The sequence below is a fragment of the Peromyscus maniculatus genome, chromosome 12 (genome assembly GCF_049852395.1).
Source record: "Peromyscus maniculatus bairdii isolate BWxNUB_F1_BW_parent chromosome 12, HU_Pman_BW_mat_3.1, whole genome shotgun sequence".
Taxonomy (NCBI): domain Eukaryota; kingdom Metazoa; phylum Chordata; class Mammalia; order Rodentia; family Cricetidae; genus Peromyscus; species Peromyscus maniculatus.
This window is the reverse complement of record NC_134863.1, coordinates 71,801,941-71,825,484: the sequence shown is the minus strand read 5'-3', so window position 1 is coordinate 71,825,484 and position 23,544 is coordinate 71,801,941. Positions and strand designations below refer to the sequence as shown.

At 35.6% G+C, this 23,544-nt stretch overlaps 1 pseudogene; it reads right to left on the bottom strand.

Annotated features, from left to right (window-relative positions):
* Positions 1-1,852: 1,852 nt before the first annotated feature.
* Positions 1,853-9,872, bottom strand: LOC102919097 (elongation factor 1-gamma pseudogene; annotated as a pseudogene).
* Between the last annotated feature and the right edge of the window lie 13,672 nt (positions 9,873-23,544).

Genomic DNA, 23,544 nt, shown 5'->3' with positions numbered 1-23,544 from the left:
GGAGTAACAGGAAATAATGCTTTATGGGAATGGCATGTATATTGCAATCATGAACATAAGCAACATTTTTGGCTCCCTGTACTTGGCAAGTGACACACCACACATGACATGGCACACTAGATCTGGGTTGCTCTAACTGAAAGAGGAAGTTTGTCACCCGGATCTGGTAGTCAGAATGGGGCATGAAAGGCTCCGTAAAGTGACCACAGTACATTGGTTACAAGTATAAAAAGTCAAAATACAGTTGCTTAGAAATTGCAGAGAGTATAGGAATCTTTAGGAAGCTTTTTCTCACACTCTTTAAAAGCTTGACAGGTCTTTGGGTCACTCATTAGCTAATGTGAGTCTTTGAGGGAATATATTATGATAAAAATAGATTGAGAATTAAAATGTACTTTTCACTGGTTCACTAAGTGACTAAGTGTTCCCTGTGTTGGATGTATACAGGAGAATAACCTGTCAGAGCTCAGATACCTGAAGAAACTGACCATTTTCCCACTGTACCTATACAAAAAAGTCAAAGAAAAAGAAAGAAAAGAAAAAAGAGCATACAAAGTTTGGAAAATAAATGGTAGAGGAGAATAGTGGAGCATTTGAAGGGAAAGGAATGGTGAGTACTTTTGAAAAACACACAATATATAACATGTGAATATTAAAAGATAAAAGTAAAAAAAAATGGATAAATAAAAAATTAAACTTCATTTTCTCTCAAAGTTCTTTCATAAAGCAACCACAGGACCATTCATGAATGTTTGTTTGACTTGACATGTAAAAATTTAGCAAGATATGGACTCCCAGAAATATATGATTGTCAGAAAAAAATAAAAACAAGGAAAACCATCAGTGCTTTGGAGATTCTGATGGCTATTGGTTTAAGATTTTAAGTTGTGCTATAAGACAGGGTGCATCTGCCTCTAATGTGATCTATTTTACTGTGGTTTCCTGAAAGGGAAACTATCAATTAAAACCTGTCTTTTAGAGATCATTGTTCTTGGTTTCAAAATTCAGGAACTAACTATCCTACTTTGAAACTTGGTGCATGCCCCTCCCTATGAACATATTTTCCTGACAAAATGAAAAGAAACATCATAGCTCTTTGAATCTGGATTTCAATATATTGCGTGTTCTCACTCATACTAAGAAAGAATAAAATTGATACGACTTATTTGCAGGCTCTGCTTTACTGCATGTATCTATAAATTAAGCTTAGATATAGCTTTAAAAAAAATTGCAGTCTTCTTTAAATGCTTACACCAGATAGTGGGAGCTAGAAATAGAGTTTTACTTTGCTTGCAATCATGTAATTTGTTTCTCTTTCTTACATGATAGCTTCAGCTGACTTATTGCACTCAACGCTGTGCTGAATGGTAAAATGAGACCTCATTATTTTGTTCTTGGTTTTTAGACTTTTTTTAAATCAATCTTCCATCTATATGAAGTTAGCTGTGCACATTCCATAAATGTACTTCATCGTGTTGAGGACAATTTATTTCTCATTTGTTGGATAAATTTTCACTGAAATATTGCTAAATTTTTATCAAATATCTTTTCTACATTTACTGAATCATTTATGAAAATGTATCCTTCAAATACTCCCTATGATATATTAGGCTAAATTTTTTTCTTGTTTTAATATTCAAGCAATTTGATTGTAGTAGCTGGACAAATTCCTCTTGGACATTGTAACCTTTTTTTCTACTCTTCAACATTAAAATTACTGGTATTATGATTTGTAGTGGGATAAAATATAAATTTAGGTGATAATTCTTATTTTTTCAATGTTCAGTTTCCTTTAATGATCCCATCATCCTTGAAGGGTGGGTGCAGGCAGCTAGGCAACAGCAAGGCATGATCATTTGAAGATCTTGCCTTGATTGATGGCTTTGCCCACGTGCTGGAAGGCTCCCTCACAGGAACAGTACTCTTGAACCAGGGTCTGGGTCTCCTCCCCAACAGGATACAGAGGATACAGTTTCCACCATATATGTATGTATGTATGTATGTATGTGTATATGTATACATATATACACACATGTATATTTATATATGTATGTATGTATATATGACTTGTAGTCCACCTGTCAATTTCGGTTCAGCAGAAAGGCAAGCCCTTGGCCTTGGAAGACCTCAATGCCAGAAAAGGAGCTGCTATTGGAGGTTCCAAAGAGGATGGCACTAGCAAAAGCATTCTTCTTTAGTTTGTCCAATCGCTGGAGCATTACAGTAATGAGATTGCAACACATGAAGGTCTAGGTGATCTCTTCAGGGAAGCAGTACTCAGCATACCACAGGGACCAACCATCCTTAGCAAAGTGCTACCAAAATGTGACAATGATACAGATAGAGAGGGTATCCTCATTGTGGTGCTTATGCTTAAACTCATCCATCAAAAAGGTACTCTTCTGCATTTGAGCTAAGGGATCCTTGGCCTTGGGACTCAGCAGACAGTGCCTGCTCACGCTTGCACATCTTCCTCTCAGGAGCTGGGACAGCTGCCTTATTGTTCCTCTTTCTGCTCAGTCTGGGGCTTCTGTTTTTCTTCTCATGAACCCTTTTCTTTCCTTGGGATATCCATTTTGGGCTGGCTCTCTGCAAACTTCTTAGCAACAAACCTAATCCGTCTTCTCACACAGTTTCATCTCTCACAAGACTTTCCAGAACTGGAGCTGGTTAATGCAGATAAGCACCCCTCCGTTGGTACTGGGGAGGGCTTGGTGACAACAAGACTTCAAGATCTATTTATAGAGCCACAAAAGGGTGCAGATAACTGTGATAACAGCCAGTGTAACTTGCTCAACCACCAGAAAAATTCTTGCCTTCAAGAGAGTGTCCAGCAGCCCCAGCATTTGCTTTACCTCCTCTTTTGTGTTTTCAGTGGCCTGTTGGTTGTGGTGAATGATGCCCAAGGTAGGCAACACCCGGGTGCTGGTTGCAGGAACAATGTCCCTGTCAGCAAAGCTCAACCACAGCATCACCTGAGGAGCTTCTGCCCCTGGAATCTTCCCTGCAGGTCCTCTTTCCTTACACAATAGGCTCTCAACGTATAGAATCCATCACCACTCTGAAATGCTGAAACCTTGCTAGCTGGAAATTTTCTGAGAAATTCGGGAGTACGGTTAGTTTGGAAAAAGTAGAAGTAGAAAAGAAGCAGAGAGCACGTGGACCTGAGCTCCACTGTACGGAGCAAGAGATGAGGACCTCGAAGGGACCTCCAGCTTTCAGTTTTCAGTACAGGTTCCCAGCTGCCATGGTGAGTCCACAGAGAAAGAGACTGGGGCTGTCGGAGCTGCCACCAAGTGAGACAGGGGCAAAAATTCTTGTTTTTAAGCATCATTTTGTGTACACGAATGCCAAATACTTTAAATACTCTGTGGTGTGTGTGTGTGTGTGTGTGTGTGTGTGTGTGTGTGTGTGTGTGTGTGTTAATTTATCTGTATCTCATAGGTTTAGCTTAGAGTGTTTGTTTTATGGACCTTAACAGGTTTCCTATTTTTCTTTTCTCTTGCACTGATTATTTAGAATAAAGTTTCTCAATTTTCATACCTGTGTAACTTCCTTGTTTCAATATTTATAATTTAATTTGTAAACGTCATATTTGTAATGTCTAAATTTATTGAAGCTGGCTAGAACTGGTGAAGACATTTATGAATAACTAAACAAACATTCAACTTTATTTAAGATTGAGTATACTACACATTAGAGTTCCATTTCACAAAGAGTGATATATTTTATTTTACATATTTCTGCTATATGATCTTGCTTACTGTTCTTATACTTTTGAAGTTGCTGGAAGAGTAATTTATTTTTATCTCCATTATTTGTACCACTTCTTTGTTTCCAAGTCATGAATCAGAAGTTGCATATATGTAATGTTTAGGACAATAATTACCAAGGCACCAGAATCACCTGGACTAACAGTCTTTTAAAACTCCTTCTTTCCTCAGTATCATCCCTCTGATTGTATCATTGTATACATGTTTGATTGTTTTGCTCTGTTCCAGTGTTCAGGGGACTCAATGTCTCCATCTTCACCTGGACAATGCTGCCTCATCTTTCTGGCTTTATGTAAGAATACTTATAAAATGATTCCTTATCTCATAAAGTCTTGATAAGGGACTGTTTATATATAAGTTCTGTGTATGACTACCTGTGGCAAGTTGATCCTGAAATACATGATTAGTCTAAGTTAAGGTTACACACAGCATGTCACTTAAAATATCATTCAAGCACAAGGAAGAGTCTCACATATGTGGATTAATGAAATCTGTTTATTTAAGCACATATAGAAATATTGAATACCATATGTATTTATTTTTCTCTTGTATTTATTTATCCAGAATTTAAAATCCTCATCACCACTTAGAGCTTTGGCTTCAAAGGACAATTGGCCTTCAGAGAAAATATTATGTGTCCATTTTACTATAATTATAGTATATTTGAGTGGAGTTACATTCCACCCCTGTTTTCTTATGTGTATTTCTCCTAAAAATATAGACCACACCTTTTGTAATTATCTTTTACTACTAAGTTGGGAAAGGAAAACATGTGTTCATATTTACCCTCTCCATGACAGAACTGGATTAGTTCTTCTGATAGACAGAAAATTGGGAAATATTTAAAGAATGGACTATGATTATCTTTTTCAAAGAATAATCACTTCCAGTATGATATGGGAAATTAGAATTCATCACCTCATAATTTCAAACTGTATAAAACTAATATGAGTATCTATTAATATCATCTGTTTCTTATTGAATTACTAGAAGAAGAAGGAGGAGGAGGAGGGAGAGAGGGAGGGGGAGAGGGAGAGGGAGAAGAAGACGGAGAGGAAGAGGACATGAGAAAAAAAAAAACTACCAAACGCATGATGAAGTCCTTAGAGTAATTAATGTTTATATAAGAAATGAGGAATGGAATGGAGGTTAGTATGAGAAAACACAAATATTTCTTTCATCTCTTTCAATCTATCTTAAAATCGTGAGTAAGTGAGGGCTATTTTTAAACATTGCCACTGCCATTTTAAAATTTTTTACAGGACCCAGATCTAGATAGCCCAGAGTTCTATGATAAAAGCAAAACATGACTAGAAAAATATCAATGAAATATTTCTTAATGATATTCTGCTATACTCATAGATTGGTAGCTAGCACAATTGTTATCTAAGAGGCTTCACCAAACAACTAATGGAAACAGACGGGCATATTGTGGAAGAAGGGCAGGAAATATTTGAGGAGTCAAAGGGATCAAGGATACCACATGAAAATTCATAAAATCAACTAACCTGAGCTCATAGGGGCTCACAGAGATTGAACCACCAATCCTGGTGCCTGCATGGGACTAACCTAGGCCCTTTGCAATTATGTTTCAGCTGTGTAGCTTGGCCTTCTGGGACGCCTCACAGTGAGAGCAAGGCCTGCCTCTGACCCATTGCCTGCTTTTGGGACCTCTTCCTTCAACCAGGTTGCCTCCTGTCCAACCTTATAGGAAAGGAAATACCTAGTCTTACTGTAACTTTATATGCCATGGCTGGTTGATATCCATGGGAGGTCTGCCCTTTTCTGAAGAGAAAAGGAGGAGAGGTGGATGGGGCAAGGCGGAAAAGGAGTGGAGGGAGAGCCTGGAACTAGAGGAGGGAGGGGAATTTGGTTGGGTTATTAAAAAAAATGGTTGACAATTACAAACATTTAACATTTAATAAAATCACATTGTGTTGAAAAAAACAAAATGTAATGAATTGAGTTGAATGAAGCTCTTCACTCAAAAATCTCAAACCCTAATTTCAAGCATCTGAATTTGTTCTAATTTGAGAATAGGGTTTTGTGGATAACAAAATCTCATTGAGTTCTACAGAATGTGTAGCATGCTTTTGACATTCATCTGATTTTAAGGCACAAGAAACCACAAGAGTTAGAAGTGAACATTCTACCTCACAACCTGTAGAAGGTACAAAACAGGAAAAATTTCAGTTTTCTGGTCATCTATATTTCAGATTTGTGATACATTTTCATAATACTAATTTGCACTACTGTTATTAAAACTACTTAATTTCTACCGATTGCTTATAGTTGTTGCGATAACCAAATAGAGTAATACATATCCCTAGCTTAATTAATAAATTAATATAATGAATGATATAGCTTTATTTTGTTTTAAATTAAGAAGAGTCTATGATAGACAAATTCATCTCATCGAATTTATATATGACAAGTCAACATAAATGCAAGGTGTCTTGACAGATGTTACATAAAAATACATTTCTTTCCCAACATTCTAGTCATTTAGATTTATTTTAGTACATGACAGCTCAATGCATTAGCCTTTGAGTCATTTCAAATTAGGCATAATAAATGTGAAAACAAATATAAATATCAAATGATATCATTTGCCATGGGCAAAAGATAATAAAATCGGGTGAAACACTGAAAAAGTAATATGAAAACTTGCTGCCCTGAGGCTAGAAGCTTTGTCTAATGTGTCATTTGAAGTCATCTAAAAACAGGTTTGTAACTTCTAGAGAATACTTCCATAAAGTTGTCATAATCTGAATGTGTTTGTTCAGCAATTTGCACTTTATTATATAACTAACAATATTTTCAGCAATTATGTGTAAATAAATCTTTTCTATAAAAATTTTGGAAATCTAATTAATATATAAGAGCTTTATTTTGTTACAGATACTCATAAACATTTACTTTAGAAAATATTGTTTTTAGTACAAAAGCCAAAGGTTTCATAGAGAGTATACTATTTTTAAAATGAGAACTTCCTTAAGTGCACATTAGAATGAAATCATTTCCTATCCCTCAAATAAACCAACATACTTATGTTAATTGAAACATGATTTGTGCATGCACATGCATGCATATTTATATATGTGTGTCTTTGGCAATAATAATCAAAGAAGATGACGATATCAACTTGTAAGTGGGGGTGCATGGGAGGGGTCAGACAGACAGAGAGTTCCTGGAAGGAGCTGTTGGATAAAAGGGAGGGAAAAAGTGGTGTGTTTCTCTTCCAGCTGAAAATATAATTAAAAATACAATCAGAAAATTTAACCATGTTAAGGAATTTTTTCCCTTTTCTCATTAGTTCAGAATACTGATTGCTTATGATGGTAATTGGTATCTTTAGAAAGGCAGCACCTACTACAACTTCCTGTAGTCAGTTTCTGATGTTTCCTAATAAGTCTCCTAGGGAAACTTAAGGTGTTTGTATCTTTCTCAGTTACCGCCCGGGGTGGCTAATCATGATTGTGAACATGACATACCGGGAAAGAGAAACTCCAGTAAAAAAACTGCATCTACTAAATTGAGCAAGACACATGTCTATTAGAGTATTTTCTTGAAAAATTATTGACATAAACAGGCCCAACCCACATGGGCAGTGATATTTCTGGGCTTGAGCTATATAAAAAAAGGGTAGCTGAGCATGAGCCACATGGCAAGCCAATAAACAGCAATCCTCTGTCACTTCATAGTCAAGTGCCTGCCTTGAGTACCTGTTGGAGACTTGAATGATTAACTGTTACCTGCAATGTAAAATGATCCCTTTCTTTCTCAGTGGGCTTTTGATCACTGTATTTACAAAACCAATAGGAAAAAATAATTTGAAAAGAAATTTATACAATAAGACTGTAGTTGTTGCTGCCATGAATATGATGCTATTGTTTCAGGAAAGGATTGAAGGAATGTTTAACATTTTGGGCTTGAAACACCATTGAGATCTCAGAGGTTAATTGGCAGTTCTGTGGAAGACAAGCGGTAAAAGTTTTGGGAGAGATGTGGAGATTGGAATCTTGGATTTTGAGGTTTCAGAAGGAAGCAATGATTTTCCAGGTTAGTTCATGTAATATTTTGGATTAAGGATCTATGAAAGTAAAACCTTTGCTTTATGAGAACAAAAGAAGCTAGTTAGTTAGGGCTGAAAAATCAGTTATGATTAATGATAAATGAGCATCATTAAGGTGAAATCTCCTGGGAAGTACTTCCTCATGGTTAATGCAGAAACTCAGGGCAAGGGGAAAAGGCTGGAATCAAGCTGGCTGCTGAAACTTGCAATGTATTGTTCTTTCATAGGAACACCATTCAATTTACAGAACACACATCATGACTTACAACAATCTATAACTGCAGTTCCAGGGTATCTGACACCCTTAATAACCTGTGTGGGCACAGGGTATACACATGATGCACTTACATAAATACAGGCAAACAATCATACACACAAAATGAATTTTAAAATTCTAAAATGTATGGACTTCTTGAAAAATTTTCTACTGACATAAAACAAATAAATAGAAGCTATAAAAGATATAAAGACATCAACTAGACAGCTGTGGTGCATGCCTTTAATCCTAGCACTCAGGAGGCACAGCCAGGCAGATCTCTGTGAGTTAGAGGCCAACCTGGTCTACAGAGCAAGATTCAGGACAGGCACCAAAACTACACAGAGAAACTCTGTCTCGAAAAACCAAAAAAAGAGAAAAAAAAGATACAAAAACATTCTATGACATTTTTTAGTTTTTCCAGATGTTTATATTTAATTTTATTTTTTAAGAATAATGTAACAAGAACAATATGCTACATATATATCAGCTCTCCAAATATGTCTGCTTAATATTTATCTGCTCAAGTTATTTTTAAGAAAACCAAGCCTTCAGATGAGAGGTTTAATATTTATCAAATTTTAATTTTGTATCTCATAACTATTTACTAATTGTATATGAATCAAAGTCCATACACACTGGTGCCTAAATCTTTCTACATAACTTTACCTTGTTTCATGTACTATAAACATTTAATGAGAAGCTCTTCTTGAATACTTCATTAGCACTTTTAAACTTTTTACATCCTTTTTTCTAATAGTCAATGATTCCAGGCTCCAATGCCTTGTCTGTTTTCCTGAGAGTCTGTGTGGAGACGTGCATTTCATGCTGTCAGCATGATAAATTAAACAACTAGCCTAAGTAGGTGATTCCCTCTGCTGCCTTTTCTAGTGCAATCCGTGGGTACTCATGTGATTTGGAAATAATTGTTTGATTTATTTACTTCTTTAAGTAGCTTGTGCAAAATGCAATGCATTCGGCCACAACATCTTTCTTAATTCATTCATGTGAAAATGCAGAAGATAGCATAATTAAATAATCTCTCCAAGTATGTCAGTGGATAACTCTAATCATAATATGCATTTGTCATTTTAGTACAAAGGAAATTATCAGTTTAAGAGAATGATGGAGTTTATCATTACTGTGTTAATGACTGTTTCTTAATTGATATTTTTGTTTAAAATCTATCATGGATCTTGTTTAACCTTTGAAAAAGGTTTCTGTAATGACCATTTTCAGAGTTTAACCATGCAAAGAATGTTAAATGAAGCAAATGTTTCTATGTTTGTTTTAAGCTGATTAATGTACAGAATGAAGTTTACAATAAATACAAATCATGATTTGCTCAAAAAGTGAGTAGTTAGTGCAGCATGTGGATCTTATCTTTAGATGACTCTATGGTAAATGTTTCAGAAAAAATTCACAATGACTACCACATGCTTACCCAACTTCACAATTTGTTGTATTATGTATTGACATTTTCATTTTGGAGATGACAATATATAAGGATATTGTAATTTTCACATATATAGAGAAGATGTTAAATTGATGGGGTTTACTATAAATTTATATCTTTTTGATTCTCAGTGAATTTTGTTTCAAACAAAAACATACTAAGGAATGAATGATTGTGTTTAATGTGGGCAATGCCATCCCTGATGTCCTTTGATTGGCAAAATTTAAATGCGGGGGAGGGTACTGTAAGTCAACTTACCTTCCCATTCAATAGCAGCCCCAGATTTTGCAGGCACTTCCTAATGGTCCTCATGCTGGGCTTGCCTTATTTTCAAATCACGAGAAAGGAAGAATTCCTTCAACTGGTTTCTGTCAGATGACTCTGTCACTAGAGTGATGATCATAATTAGCATGCCAATATCAATAAGCAGCAGAGAGCTGGACATAACATCTTCTTTTTAGATTATCTTATGTTTTTAAGAAAATAGTTCTTTGCCTTACAAAAGCTTCTCAGTTTCAAGAGGTTCCATTTATTAATTGTTTCAATGTCTGTGCTAATGGTGTTATATTTAGGAAGTGATTCAGGTGCCAATGCATTCAAGATCACTTCCTACTTCCTACTTTCTCTTCTATCAGGTTTAGAGTAACTGGATTTGTGTTGAGGTCTTTGATCCACTTAGACTTAAGTTTTGTGCATGGTGACAGATATGGACCTATTTGCAGTCTTCTACATGTTGACATCCAGTTATGCCAGCACCATTTGTTAAAGATGCTTTCCTTTTTCCATTGTATAGTTTTTGCTTCTTTGTCAAAAATCATATGTTCATAGGTGTGCAGATCAATGTCAGGGTTTCAATTAGATTCCATTGGTCAGTTTTTATGCCAGCACCAAGCTGTTTTTATTATTCTATAGTAAAACTTGAGGTCAGGGATCGTGATGCCTCCAGAGGTTGTTTTATTGTACAGGATTCTTGAGTTGAGTATTGTTCCTTTCCAGGTCTGTGAAAAATTGTGTTGGGATTTTGATGGGGATTACATTAAATCTGTAGATTGCTTTTGGTAAAACTGACATTTTTACTATGTTAATCCTACCTATCCATGAGCATAGGAGATCTTTCTATTTTCTGACATCTTTGATTTCTTTCTTTGGGGACTTAAAGTTCTTTTCATACAGGTCCTTCACTTGCTTAGTTAGAGTTACCCCAAAGTATTTTATATCATTTGTGGCTATTGTAAACGGTGATGTTTCTCTGAATTCTATTTCAATCTGTTTGCCATTTGTATATAGGAGGATACTGATTTTTTTGAGTTAATCTTGTATCCTGCTACATTACTGAAGGTGTTTATAAGCTGTATGAATTCCTTAGTTGAATTTTGGGGTCACTTATGTATACTATCATGTCATCTGCAAATAGTGAAAATTTAACTTCTTCCTTTCTAATTAGTATCTCCTTGATCTCCTTATGTTGTCTTATTGTTCTGGCTAGAACTTTAAGTACTATATTGAAAAAGTATGGCAAAAGCAAACAGCCTCATCTTCTTTCTGATTTTAGTGGAATCACTTTGAGTTTCTCTCCATTTAATTTGATGTTGGCTGTTGGCTCGCTGTAAATTGCTTTTATTATGTTTAGGTATGTTCCCTGTATTCCTGATCTTTCCAAGACCTTTATCATGAAGGGGTGTTGGATTTGTCAAAGGTCTTTTCAGCATCTAGTGAGATGATCTTTTTTTTTTTTTTAATTTCAGTTTGTTTGTATGGTGTATTACATTGACAGACTTTTGTATGTTGAACCACTCTTGCATCCCTGGGATGAAGCCTACTTGATTGTGGTGGATAATTGTTTTGATGTGTTCTTGGAGTCTGTTTACCAATATTTTATTGAGTATTTTTGCATCAATGTTTATGAGGGAGATTGATCTGTAGTTCTCTTTCATTGTTGCATCTTTGTTTGGCTTGGGAATCAGGGTAATTGTAGCCTCATAGAAGAAATTTGGTAATGTTCCTTCTGTTTCTACTGTGTGGAACAATTTAGAGAGTACTGGTATTTCTCTTCTTTGAAAATCTGGTAGAATTCTGCATTAAAACAATCTGGTCCTGGGCTTTGTTGTTGTTGTTGTTGTTGTTGTAGTTAAGAGACTTTTAAAGACTGTTTCTATTTCCTTAGGGGTTATTGGTCTATTTAAATAGCTGGTCTTGATTTAACTTAGGTACATGGTACCTATCCAGAAAATTATCCATTTCTTTTAGATTTTCCAGTTTTGTGGAGTACAGGTTTTTGACATATGACCTGAAAGTTCTCTGGATTTCCTCATTGTTAGTTACTCTGTTTCCCTTTTCATTTATAATATGCAATTATCCTTATGTGCCTGGGGTAAATTCATATGAGTAAAGATGATTTTGAATACCCTTGTGGCTGGAGTTACAGTTGTGTGCTGCCCAATATGAGTATTTTGAATTGTGTTTGGAATCAAGGTATACATACTCTTCATAGTAGAGCTATCTATTCAACCACTTCTGGTCTTATTTTTATGTGATAAATTTTAGTAACAAAGCATTCTTGAGTTTCCTCTGAAATCATCTAAGCTGGAGAAATCTCACACGAGTGACTTAACAGCACACCTGAAAGCTCTAGAACAAAAAAAAGCAAAGTAACCCACAAGGAATAGATGCCAGGAAATAATCAAATTGAGAGCTGAAATCAATAAAATAAAAACAAAGAGAACAATAAAAAGAATCAATGAAACAAAGAGTTGGTTCTTTGAGAAAATCAACAAGATTGACAAGCCCTTATCCAAACTAACAAAAAGGCAGAGAGAGAAAGAGAGCATCCAAATTAGCAAAATCAAAAATGAAAAGGGAGACATAACAACAGACAACAACCCCACATCTGACAGAGGGCTGATATCCAGAACATTTAAAGAACACAAGAAATTAGACACCAAAATGCCCAACAGTCCAATTAAAAAATGGGTATAGAGCTAAAGAGAGAATTCTCAACAGAAGAAGCTCAAATGGCCAAAAGACATTTAACGAATTGCTTAACATTCTTAATCATCAGAGAAATACAAATCAAAAGGACTCTGAGATACTATCTTATACCTGACAGAATGGCTAAGATTAAAAAAAAAAAATTGAATCCCCTTAATCTCCTTATGTTGTCTTATTGCTCTGGCTAGAACTTCAAGTACTATATTGAATAAGTATGGGGAGAGTGGACAGCCTTGTCTCGTTCCTGATTTTAGTGGAATTGCTTTGAGTTTCTCTCCATTTAATTTGATGTTGGCTGTTGGTTTGCTATATATTGCCTTTATTATGTTTAGGTATGTTCCCTGTATTCCTGATCGCTCCAAGACTTTTATCATGAAGGGGTGTTGGATTTTGTCAAATGCCTTTTCTGCATCTAGTGAGATGATCATGTGGTTTTTTTCTTTGAGTTTGTTTATATGGTGTATTACATTGATGGACTTTCGTATGTTGAACCACCCTTGCATCCCTGGGATGAAGCCTACTTGATCGTGGTGGATAATTGTTCTGATGTGTTCTTGGAGTCTGTTTGCCAGTATTTTATTGAGTATTTTTGCATCAATGTTCATGAGGGAGATCGGTCTGTAGTTCTCTTTCTTTGTTGCATCCTTGTTTGGTTTAGGAATCAGGGTAATTGTAGCCTCATAGAAGGAGTTTGGTAATGTTCCTTCTGTTTCTATTATGTGGAACAATTTAGAGAGTATTGGTATTAACTCTTCTTTGAAGATCTGGTAGAATTCTGCGCTGAAACCATCTGGTCCTGGGCTTTTTTTGGTTGGGAGACCTTTAATGACTGTTTCTATTTCCTTAGGGGTTATTGGACTATTTAAATAGTTTATCTGGTCTTGATTAAACTTAGGTATGTGGTATCTATCCAGAAAAATGTCCATTTCTTTTAGGTTTTCCAGTTTTGTGGAGTAGAGGTTTTTGAAATATGACCTTATAATTCTCTGGATTTCCTCAATGTCTGTTGTTATGTCCCCCTTTTCATTTCTGATTTTGTTGATTTGGATTCTCTCTCTCTGTCTTTTGGTTAGTTTGGAGCACTGGGAGTCTAATTAGTGAGTAAGAAGAGGGTTTATATGAGCGAGAATTGTTGAAGCCAAGGTTGGATAAAGCACCGGGACAAATAACCAAATGAATGGAAGCACAGGATCTATGAACCAAAGGCTGAGGGGCCCCCAACTGGATCAGGCCACCTGAACGGGTGAGACAGTCATTTGGCTTGATCTGTTTGGGAGGCAGCTGTGCATTGGTGCCAGGTCCTGGGCTCGTTGCATGAGTTGGCTGTTTGAATCCTGGGACTTATGCAGGGACACTTGGCTCGGTCTGGGAGGGGGGAATGGACCTGCCTGGACTGAGTCTACCAGGTCAACCCCGGTCCTCGGGGGAGACCTTGATCTGGAGGAGGTGGGAATGGGGGGTGGGCTGGGGGGAGGGGTGGGCGAGATGGGGAGAACAGGGGATTCTGTGGCTATTATGTTGAACTGAATGGTGTTGTAAAATAATAATAATAATAATAATAATAATAATAATAATAATAATAATAATAAAACCTAAAAAAAAAAACACTGAAGACAGCTTATGTTGGAGAGGTCATGGAGCAAGGGTATCCACTCCTCCACTGTTGGTTGGAATGCAAACTTGTACAGGCACTTTGGAAATCAATATGGTGCTTTCTTAGAAAATTGGAAATCAACCTCCCTCAAGACCCAGCTATACCACTCTTGGGCATATATCCAAGGAATGCTCAATCATACCACAAGGACACATGCTCAACTATGTTCATAGCAGCATTATTTGTAATAGCCAGAACCTGGAAACAACCTAGATGTCCTTCAACTGAAGAATGGATAAATAAAATGTGGTACATATACACAATGGAGTACTACTCAGCAGAGAAAAAAAATGACATGAAGTTTTCAGGCAAATGGATGGAACTAGAAAAAATCATCCTGAGTGAGATAACCCAGACTCAGAAAGACAAACATGGTTATGTACTCACTCATATGTGGATACTAGATGTAAAGCAAAGGATAACCAGACTGTAACTGACAACCCCAGAAAGGCTACCTAGTAAAGGGGACCCTAAGAAAGACACAGGGATCACCCAACAACAGAGAAATGGATGAGATCTACATGAGCAAACTTGGGGTTTGGGGGGGTAATGGAGGGCAAAGGTCAGGGGAAAGAGCTTAGGGGAGTGGGAGGTACCAGCTGGATAAGGAACAGGAGCAGAGTGGGAGGACAGGGAGGGAGATACCATGATGAATGAAGACCCCAGGTAAATAGTAAGAAGCAGAGTGCTAGAGAGGTCCCCAGAAATCCACAAAGATACCTCCACTGTAGACTACTGGCAATGGTCGAGAAAGTGCCTGAGCTGACCTGCTCTGGTGATCGGATGGCTGAACACCCTGGCTGTCATGATAGAACTCTCATCCAGTGTCTGATGGAAGCAGTTGCAGAGAGCCAGGGCGGAGCCCCAGGTGGAGCTCTAGAGGTCCAATTGGCGAGATAGAGCAGGGATTGTACTAGTGAGAGATATTGAAATTGTAATTGGAAAAACACAGGGACAAATAGCCAAACTAGCAGAAACAAATGAACTGTGAACCAATAGCTGAGGAGCCCCCATGGAACTGGAGCAGGCCCTCTGGATAAGTGAGACAGTTGATTAGCTTGAACTGTTTGGGAGGCCCCCAGACAGTGGAGCCAGGACCTTGTCCTTGGTGCATAGGTTGGCTTTTTGGAGTCTGGGGCCTATGCTGGGACACTTTGCTCAACCTTGGTGTAGAGAGGAGGGGACTGGACCTGCCTTGCCTGAGTCTACCAGGCTGGGCTGACTCCCCAGGTGAGACCTTACCTTGGAGGAGGTGGGGATGGGGGGTGCACTGGGAGGGAGGGCTGGGGGCTGGGAGGAAGGAGGACCTGTAATCCATGGGTGATATGTGAAATTAAGTTAATTATAAAATAAAAACATTTTAAAAAACAAAAAAAAAGAAATTAGTTAAAAATATTACTTTAACAAAGCATGAAAAAGTAGTCACTGGTAACTTCTAGAGTAAATGTAAATTGGAACAAATGAATTAAGTTTTAATTTGGGAAATTAATTACATTTTAATGTGTAAAGTGTGCATTTATTTAAGGTCTTTGTCATACTATTTGTTTCTTTTCTAAACAATCTTTTAATGAGCAATAGCTTGGGACTAGAGAGATGACTCAGTGCTTAAGATTGCTTTACTCAGCTAGGCCCCTGGTGGAGCTCCAGGAGTCTAATTAGTGAGAAAGAAGAGGGTTTATATGAAGGAGAATTGTTGAAACCAAGGTTGGATAAAGCACAGGGACAAATAGCCAAACAAATGGAAGCACATGAACTATGAACTAAAGGCTGAGGAGCCCCCAACTGGATCAGGCCCTCTGAATAGGTGAGACAGTTGATTGGCTTGATCTGTTTGGGAGGCATCTAGGCAGTGGTACCAGGTCCTGGGCTCGCTGCATGAGTTGGCTGTTTGAAACCTGGGGCTTATGCAGGGTCGCTAGGCTCAATCTGGGAGGAGGGGACTGGACCTGCCTGGACTGTATCTACCAGGTTGATCTCAGTCCTCAGGGCAGGCTTTGCCCTGGAGGAGGTGGGAATGAGGGGTGGGCTGGGGGGAAGGGGAGGGAGCGGGAGGGGGAGAACAAGGGAATCCGTGGCTGATATGTAGAACTGAATTGTATTTTAAAATAAAAAAAATAAATAAAAAGATTGCTTTACTACTCTTCCTGAAACTCAGCAACCACATTGAGAAGTTCACAATCTCTGACTCCAGAGCCAGGGTGCCAGGCACCATCTATACTCCTTCACATGTGTGCACATACACACACACACACACACACACAGAGGTATGCACATAAATTCAAGTAAAATAAATCTTAAAATATAAATAGGAATTAATACAAGATTATTGTTTTACAAAATTCATAGTGTCAAAGTAGAGGAAAACATAGCTGTTTCACAACAACAACAACAAAACAACTTTAAATTGACAGAGCTGCAATTTGAAAATGCATGTCATACATATATGTATCACCATTGCTTACCAAAGGTTAGCTATGTAGATAATCTAGGAACTGTGTGTTCTTACTAATACCAGTATCCTGAAAATTGTTATTCAGCATTGCTCTGGGAATGAAAAGGATCAAAATTCAAAGCTTGAGTTGTAATTTATATACATTATATGTCACATTTACACCCTGTAAAGTAGAAATTCATTTCAAGCCATCATAAATCATGGAACATTTGTATTTTACACCTTTCTAATGAACATTCTTTCATCATATGTGTAGGAATTGCTAACATCATCATAATAAATATCAATCAAATGATCACCAACTAAGTATGTTAATGTAAAAAAATATCATTTTCTATTTGTAAAAAGTCTGAAATTGTTCTGTTATGAAGTGATGATATTAGCAAGACCACACCCCTTTTGGGGTTTTAGAAACATGTTTCTTTGCCATTTCTAGGTTCTAGAAGTCACCAAATTTTTAACACAACCCTTTCCTTCATTGACAAACCCGGAAAGGCTATAATATGTCGATATTTTGTCCTTTTGTCACATCTCGAAGAAGTTACTCTCTTTGAGAACTCATGTGAAATGGATATTCAAGTGAATGTGAGGATTCAAGATGAAATGGCTATATTCAAGGATCTGGAAAAATTTATCAATAGAACTTTCTCAAATTTAATCAAATATAAAGAATTTATTTTGTTATGAAAGGTACATAGCCACACGATACTGAAAAGGAATAAAACATTTTTTGAAGTTGAGGGGTATTGAATATCAACTATCAAAGATCATGTTATTTTGTATGGCTAGGACATCGTATACTTTACACTTCATGCTATAGGAATTAATTAATCCTGATCTGGAACTAGTTTCAGGAAAAAATTTGAGTTATTGAGTATAAAGTATTTACTTACAAACACATTTATAAATTAATTTTTAAATGTGAACTTCTGTATCCAGCCTTGATTTTGGTTGGATAATATTATAAGAAGCATTCTATTTATGATAATCAGAGAGAGAGAGAGCTGTGCAATATACTTGAAAAATGAAAAAAACTATTGCTTTCTTTGATTTGAATTTTCAATTTATTGCCCACTTTTCATTTGAAACAATAAAAAATTTATATATATATATCTTTTTATTTATATATGGTTTATATATAACTATATAAAATAGTTGTATGTATATAAGTACACACACATATATATGCATATATACACACACACATTTAGACTTTGTCTCCAAGATAATCTTAAAATACTTTTGTACATAGATGAGATTTTGGTACAGGCATTAGTATATATTCAGGTATTGTTTTTTGCATTCTTTGTCCCACCTTCTTTGTGTCTACATGGATACAGAAACCTGTGCAGTTAGCACTAATAGAGAAGACAATATCATCACTGCCATTAGTCTTGAAAACTTAAGAGAGATATTGTCCCACCAAGCTCTAGAGCCTGACAGAATCTGGTAATCATCTTTACTAAGTCACAAACACCTTTGAGGAAAGACCTTATTAGAAATTCCCTGAAGTTTACAGCTTGCTCACCACCATATTTTTAAGGTCTCAGAACATGTGGTGGAAATGTTGGAAGATAAATTGGGGGGGGGGGGGTCACTTATGTATAGTAGTATATCATCTGGAAATAGTGAAAATTTGACTTCTTTTCCAATTTTTATCCCCTTGATCTCCTTTTGTTGTCTTATTACTCTAGCTAGAACTTCAAGTACTATATTGAATAAATATGGCGAGAGTGGACAGCCTTGTCTTGTTCCTGATTTTAGTGGAATCGCTTTGAGTTCTTCTTCATTCAATTTGATGTTGGCTGTTGGCTTGCTGTAAATTGCCTTTATTATGTTTAGGTATGTTCCTTGTATTCCTGATTTCTCTAGGACTTTTATCATTTAGAGTGTTGGAATTTGTTGAACGCTTTTTTAGCATCTAATGAGATGATCATGTTTTTTTTTTTTCTTTCAGTTTGTTGATATGATGAATTTCATTGACAGATTTTCATATGTTGAACCATCCCAGCATCTCTGGAATGAAGCCTACTTGATCATGTTGGAAGTTTTTTTTATGTGTTCTTGGATTCAGTTTGCTAGTGTTTTATTGAGTATTTTTACAACAATGTTCATGAGGGAGATTGAAAGCAAATGGAATTTTCTCAGTTTCTGTTCCCACTCCTTGAATAATAGACCCTGACAAAAGAAAATCAATGGAGGGAACGCTCATTTTGGCTTGCATTTTGAGGATGTAGCAATCCATGATAAGTCATACCAGGTGTGGCTTCTGGTATTTCTTCCCATTGTATTTGAAGTTGGCTAGCAGAAGAAGGTGACTGACAGAGCTGAGATAACTTGGCCATCTTCAGCACAGTAAAACCAATGCTGACTGAACTGTGCTGCCCATGAGTAGCATGGTTCTTCTAAATCAACCTAATCTAGATAAAAGTTGATATGCATGCTCAGTGGTCTGTCTCTTATGCAATTCTAGGTGATGTCACAATGATAATTAGTATTAACCATTAGAACAGAGAAATGAAATATGAAAACTGAAGTATGTACAAAAAATGTAGAAAATATCTTTAATTGCTATTCTAGTATCTATTTTATGCCTATATCTATTTTTGTTATTCTTTAATTCATCTCATAAATATAGTAAAAATTGGAGAGAATGCTCAGTTCCTTGTGTCTGCTCCCATTTAAAAGACAGTTACTACTTATTATGACATAAACTTTATTAAATATCAGCAATATGTGAATTTCAATTAGCCATAGACAATAAATTAGTGTTTTTCCCTGGCAATACTTGCATCTTCTTTTCCCATAGCTTCTTAGAATTAAAATTCAAATCTTGTTTACTTTATAAATCTTTTCAAGAGCTGGCACAACTTATTTAATGTTTGATGTATAATATAACATAAACTGGTTATTAATTTATAATACTAATAACATTTTGGTCATAAATATGAACCAGAAGTATTTGCAAGTAAAAACAAAGAAATAATTATTTGCATTACTTTGTGGTCATGCTACAGTTCCAATTGCAGGGAAAATAAAGAACTCCAGATGCGTGCTGTTAAAATTGTAAGAGATCATTTATTATTAAATGAGTTATAAATTCCCTTGCCAATTACAAAGTAAACAGTAAATAAATGGTAGGAAATATATTTTACAATGTTTATATATAAAATATATAATCGACTATTATTTTATTGGTATATTTTGCTATAAGATATGTATAAAATATTGGTAATATATGACTATCTCCACAAATTTATCTTTTTATTTCTGTTTTTAATGTGAGAATAATTCAAGAAATTTGAACTGTACAATTCTACCAGAAACATACCTAAGTGAAATAGTTTAAAACCCTCCAGCTACTTGCCTAATTTGTAATAGCATGTTCCATTACCCATTCACTAATTTTCTCTGAATCAATGCTAGTAATTTTTAAACTTAAATAAAAAATACATGTAATAATCAAGTTAATAGAGCAGAAAATTTACCACTTTGTAACAAACCATTGGCTGTATAGTAACATTAAGCAAATATTTAAGTTGTGGTTATTTCTTTTTAGGGGATTGCCATCAAGAATCCTGGGTTACCTTGCCTGCATATCACTTGCTCAGTGTTGTCTTGATCATTGTCTCTTCATCTTTTCCATGTTACTCTTGATTTTTAAGAGAAACTACAAAAAATAAAAATAAAAACAAATAGTTGCATTTTAAAGACTGGGTTGGTGAGATTTAAAACTTGATTTGCTTATATCTTTCAAGCAATCTATACTGAAACTATCCCTATCCCAAAATATCCAACATGTGAATTATTTCCATCACTCTCAATTTTCTGATATCATTGCATAGATTTAGCACTGAGAATGTTTATTTTTCTTAATGAAAAAGGAAGTAGATTAATAATATAGGTTGAAGAAAGAGTTAGAAAGCTAAGTGCAAGAGTAAGCACGCAGGCAGAGAGAATGATGGCTTTATGAAATAACCAGGCAGATGGAATAAGACAGTAATGGAAAAATGAACATCTTTGAAAATATGAATGTATTATCAAAAAGGATTGTTTGAATTTTAAGAGTGACTTAACTGTGTCATATCTATGTAATTATTCTAATTAGATCAATAAAATAAATAATTTTCTGTACAATACAAATACTAATTAAATATTATAAAATTTTCAATCAATATTGCAGATGCTGTTTATACTAAATTATATTTTGCTGTGGATGACATGAGAATGTAATTCAGTACCAGTTTTTCTAAAAATAAACTAATATAAAAAAGCAAACAATTTGCTGAAAGTCTAATTTAGAATGAAAACAGACTATTGAATACATTATTTAATAATTATTATTGATGATAAATTGTTTCAAATTTTAGAACAGAATTACCAAAACTTTCACTTTGACATTGGTCCAAACAATTATTTTTAGCCAAAAAGCCTTTGCTAAAATCAAACTCGATTTAACTTTACTAGAGTTACTTTATTCCCATCTTAGATTCACTTACATAAAAAATTACTTCTTTTTCAAAAATATATGAATGCTTGCCTTGAAGCATTGAAGACCTGAGTTTTATTTACTGAACCCATGAAGCCATTCCTACCATCAACAGCAAGGAAAACCAACTCTGGTGGTGTGCTTTAGTAATCTAAATGCTGAGGAGGTGAAGACAAGTGGGTACTTTGGGTTAGAGGTCAATCGTCAATCAGCATGGACAAGTTGGAGATAGCAGTCCAGTGGAAGACACTGTGTTAAAAAATAATGTGGTACATGGGATGTGAAGAATGTCAATTAAAGTTCTGTTTTGAACACACACACACACACACACACACACACACACACACACACACACAAGCATAAGTACAGCTGAGCATATACAAAACTTACAGACACACATAGATGATGATGATAGATAGGTAAATAGATATTTTTTGACATCTCCCTTAACAACTCTTGAAAAAAAATATAATCTTGCAAATGTTTTTTTTTTTGTGAACAGGATTTCACTATCAAGATAAGAAAGTGCTAAGGAATTATGTGGAGTTCATTAAGTAAGCTACTGTTGTTTCAAACTGTGGCTCTAGTTGTAGCAGCAGGCCAGTCCTCTGAGAAACAAAAATCAAATCAACCATCATTGATTTCAGTTTCTAAAACTCTTTAGTCATACAATAACTAGGAAATACTTGGATGTTATTCATAATTTTATGTCAGGTCTTATAAAGAATACTGTAATTGCTTATACACAGTAAAAAGATACACAGTAATTTATTATATTAAATACAGTTAAAGAATGCACAATAGATTTTTAAATGAACAACTATCACTTTTATGAGATGATTATTTAAAACACTGACAATAAATTAACTGCATAAATATATAAAAATATAAATGATAGGCGAAATTGCATAAATTTAAGGTATACTACATTTGATTTCATGGACAATGCATTGTGGGTGATTGCAATAATCAGTGTAACTATCATATAGATCAGTTCACACAGTTTATGTTTGTATGTATCCTTGTAGGTTTATATAAAAATATTTATAATTCATCTGCTATTTTAATGTATACATATAATACTTCAAATATAATAATTCATAAACTCACAAAGCCCTATCACCAGTAATAGGGAATGGGACTTTCAAACTTTTTTCTTAAAAATATTTTTTTTTGTTTTGAAAATTCATACATGCATGCAATTTGTTTTGATGAAGGAAGTCTTTACTCCTCCCCTCCAACTTGACCCTCTCCCTCTTATATCAGTATAACACAAATCTTAAAAGGTCTTATTAAATAAAAAACCCAGAGCCAGACATTGGTTGAAAAGCTGAGAGATCAAAAAAGCAGAAAGGAGTGAGCCATGTTCTTATCTGCTTGGAGATCCTCTCCCAAAGAGAACTACTTCCTGTATATCCATGCCTATAAGCTTTTCTGTTCTGCCATCTCATTTCCTCTCCACACAGCTACATCACTTCCTCTTCCTGCAAAGCTCTATCACTTCCTGTCTGTCTGTACAGACCTCCAGACCTTTATGTTTAACTAGTGTTTAACTAGAGTTTAAGGCATGTGCTACCACATCTGGCTTTGTTTCCAGTGTAGCCTTGAAATCACAAAGATCGAGATGGATCTGTGCCTCCCAAGTGATAGGATTAAAGGCATATGCTACAACTGCCCAATCTCTATGTCTTCTACAGTGGCTGGCTTTTTCCTCTGATCCTCAGATAAGCTTTATTGGGGGACACAGATAAAATATGTCCACATAGAAGGTCATTGATATGAAATTACAGTGGAAAATACAGGGGATTAATGGTTTAAGTGGGGATAGAGCAAGGAAGATAGAGCAAAGAAACAGGAACAGTTGATACAGGTGAGTGAAACAAAACTATGGATATAAAAAAATAAGGGAAAGCAATTCTAACTTTTGTTTTGTTGTTGATTTTTTTCGGGGGGGGGGTTCGAGACAGGGTTTCTCTGTGCAGCTTTGCACCTTTCTTAGAACTCACTCTGTAGCCTAGGCTGGCCTTGAACTCACAGAGATCCACCTGCCTCTGCCTCCCAAGTGCTGGGATTAAAGGTGTGCACCACAACCGCCCAGCTGCTAGCTTTTATAATAAATAATATATATTGTTACAAAGGCAAAAGATTTGAAAAGAGCACCTCTGTGTGTATAAACAGTGATGTTCCAAGAAGACATAGGTTATTAAAGGAAAATATCCATACTGGGAACAGGCTATCTCCATACAAGTTATTGGGGAAACTATTCTTCTATAATGTGAACCATATAACATTGGAGAAAACTACATTACGTAGTCACTTTAATATATTAAATACAGATATTTATTTACTTACAAAAATGACTGTAATCTCTGGTAAATAGGAGAAGTTTGTTGAGATCTTT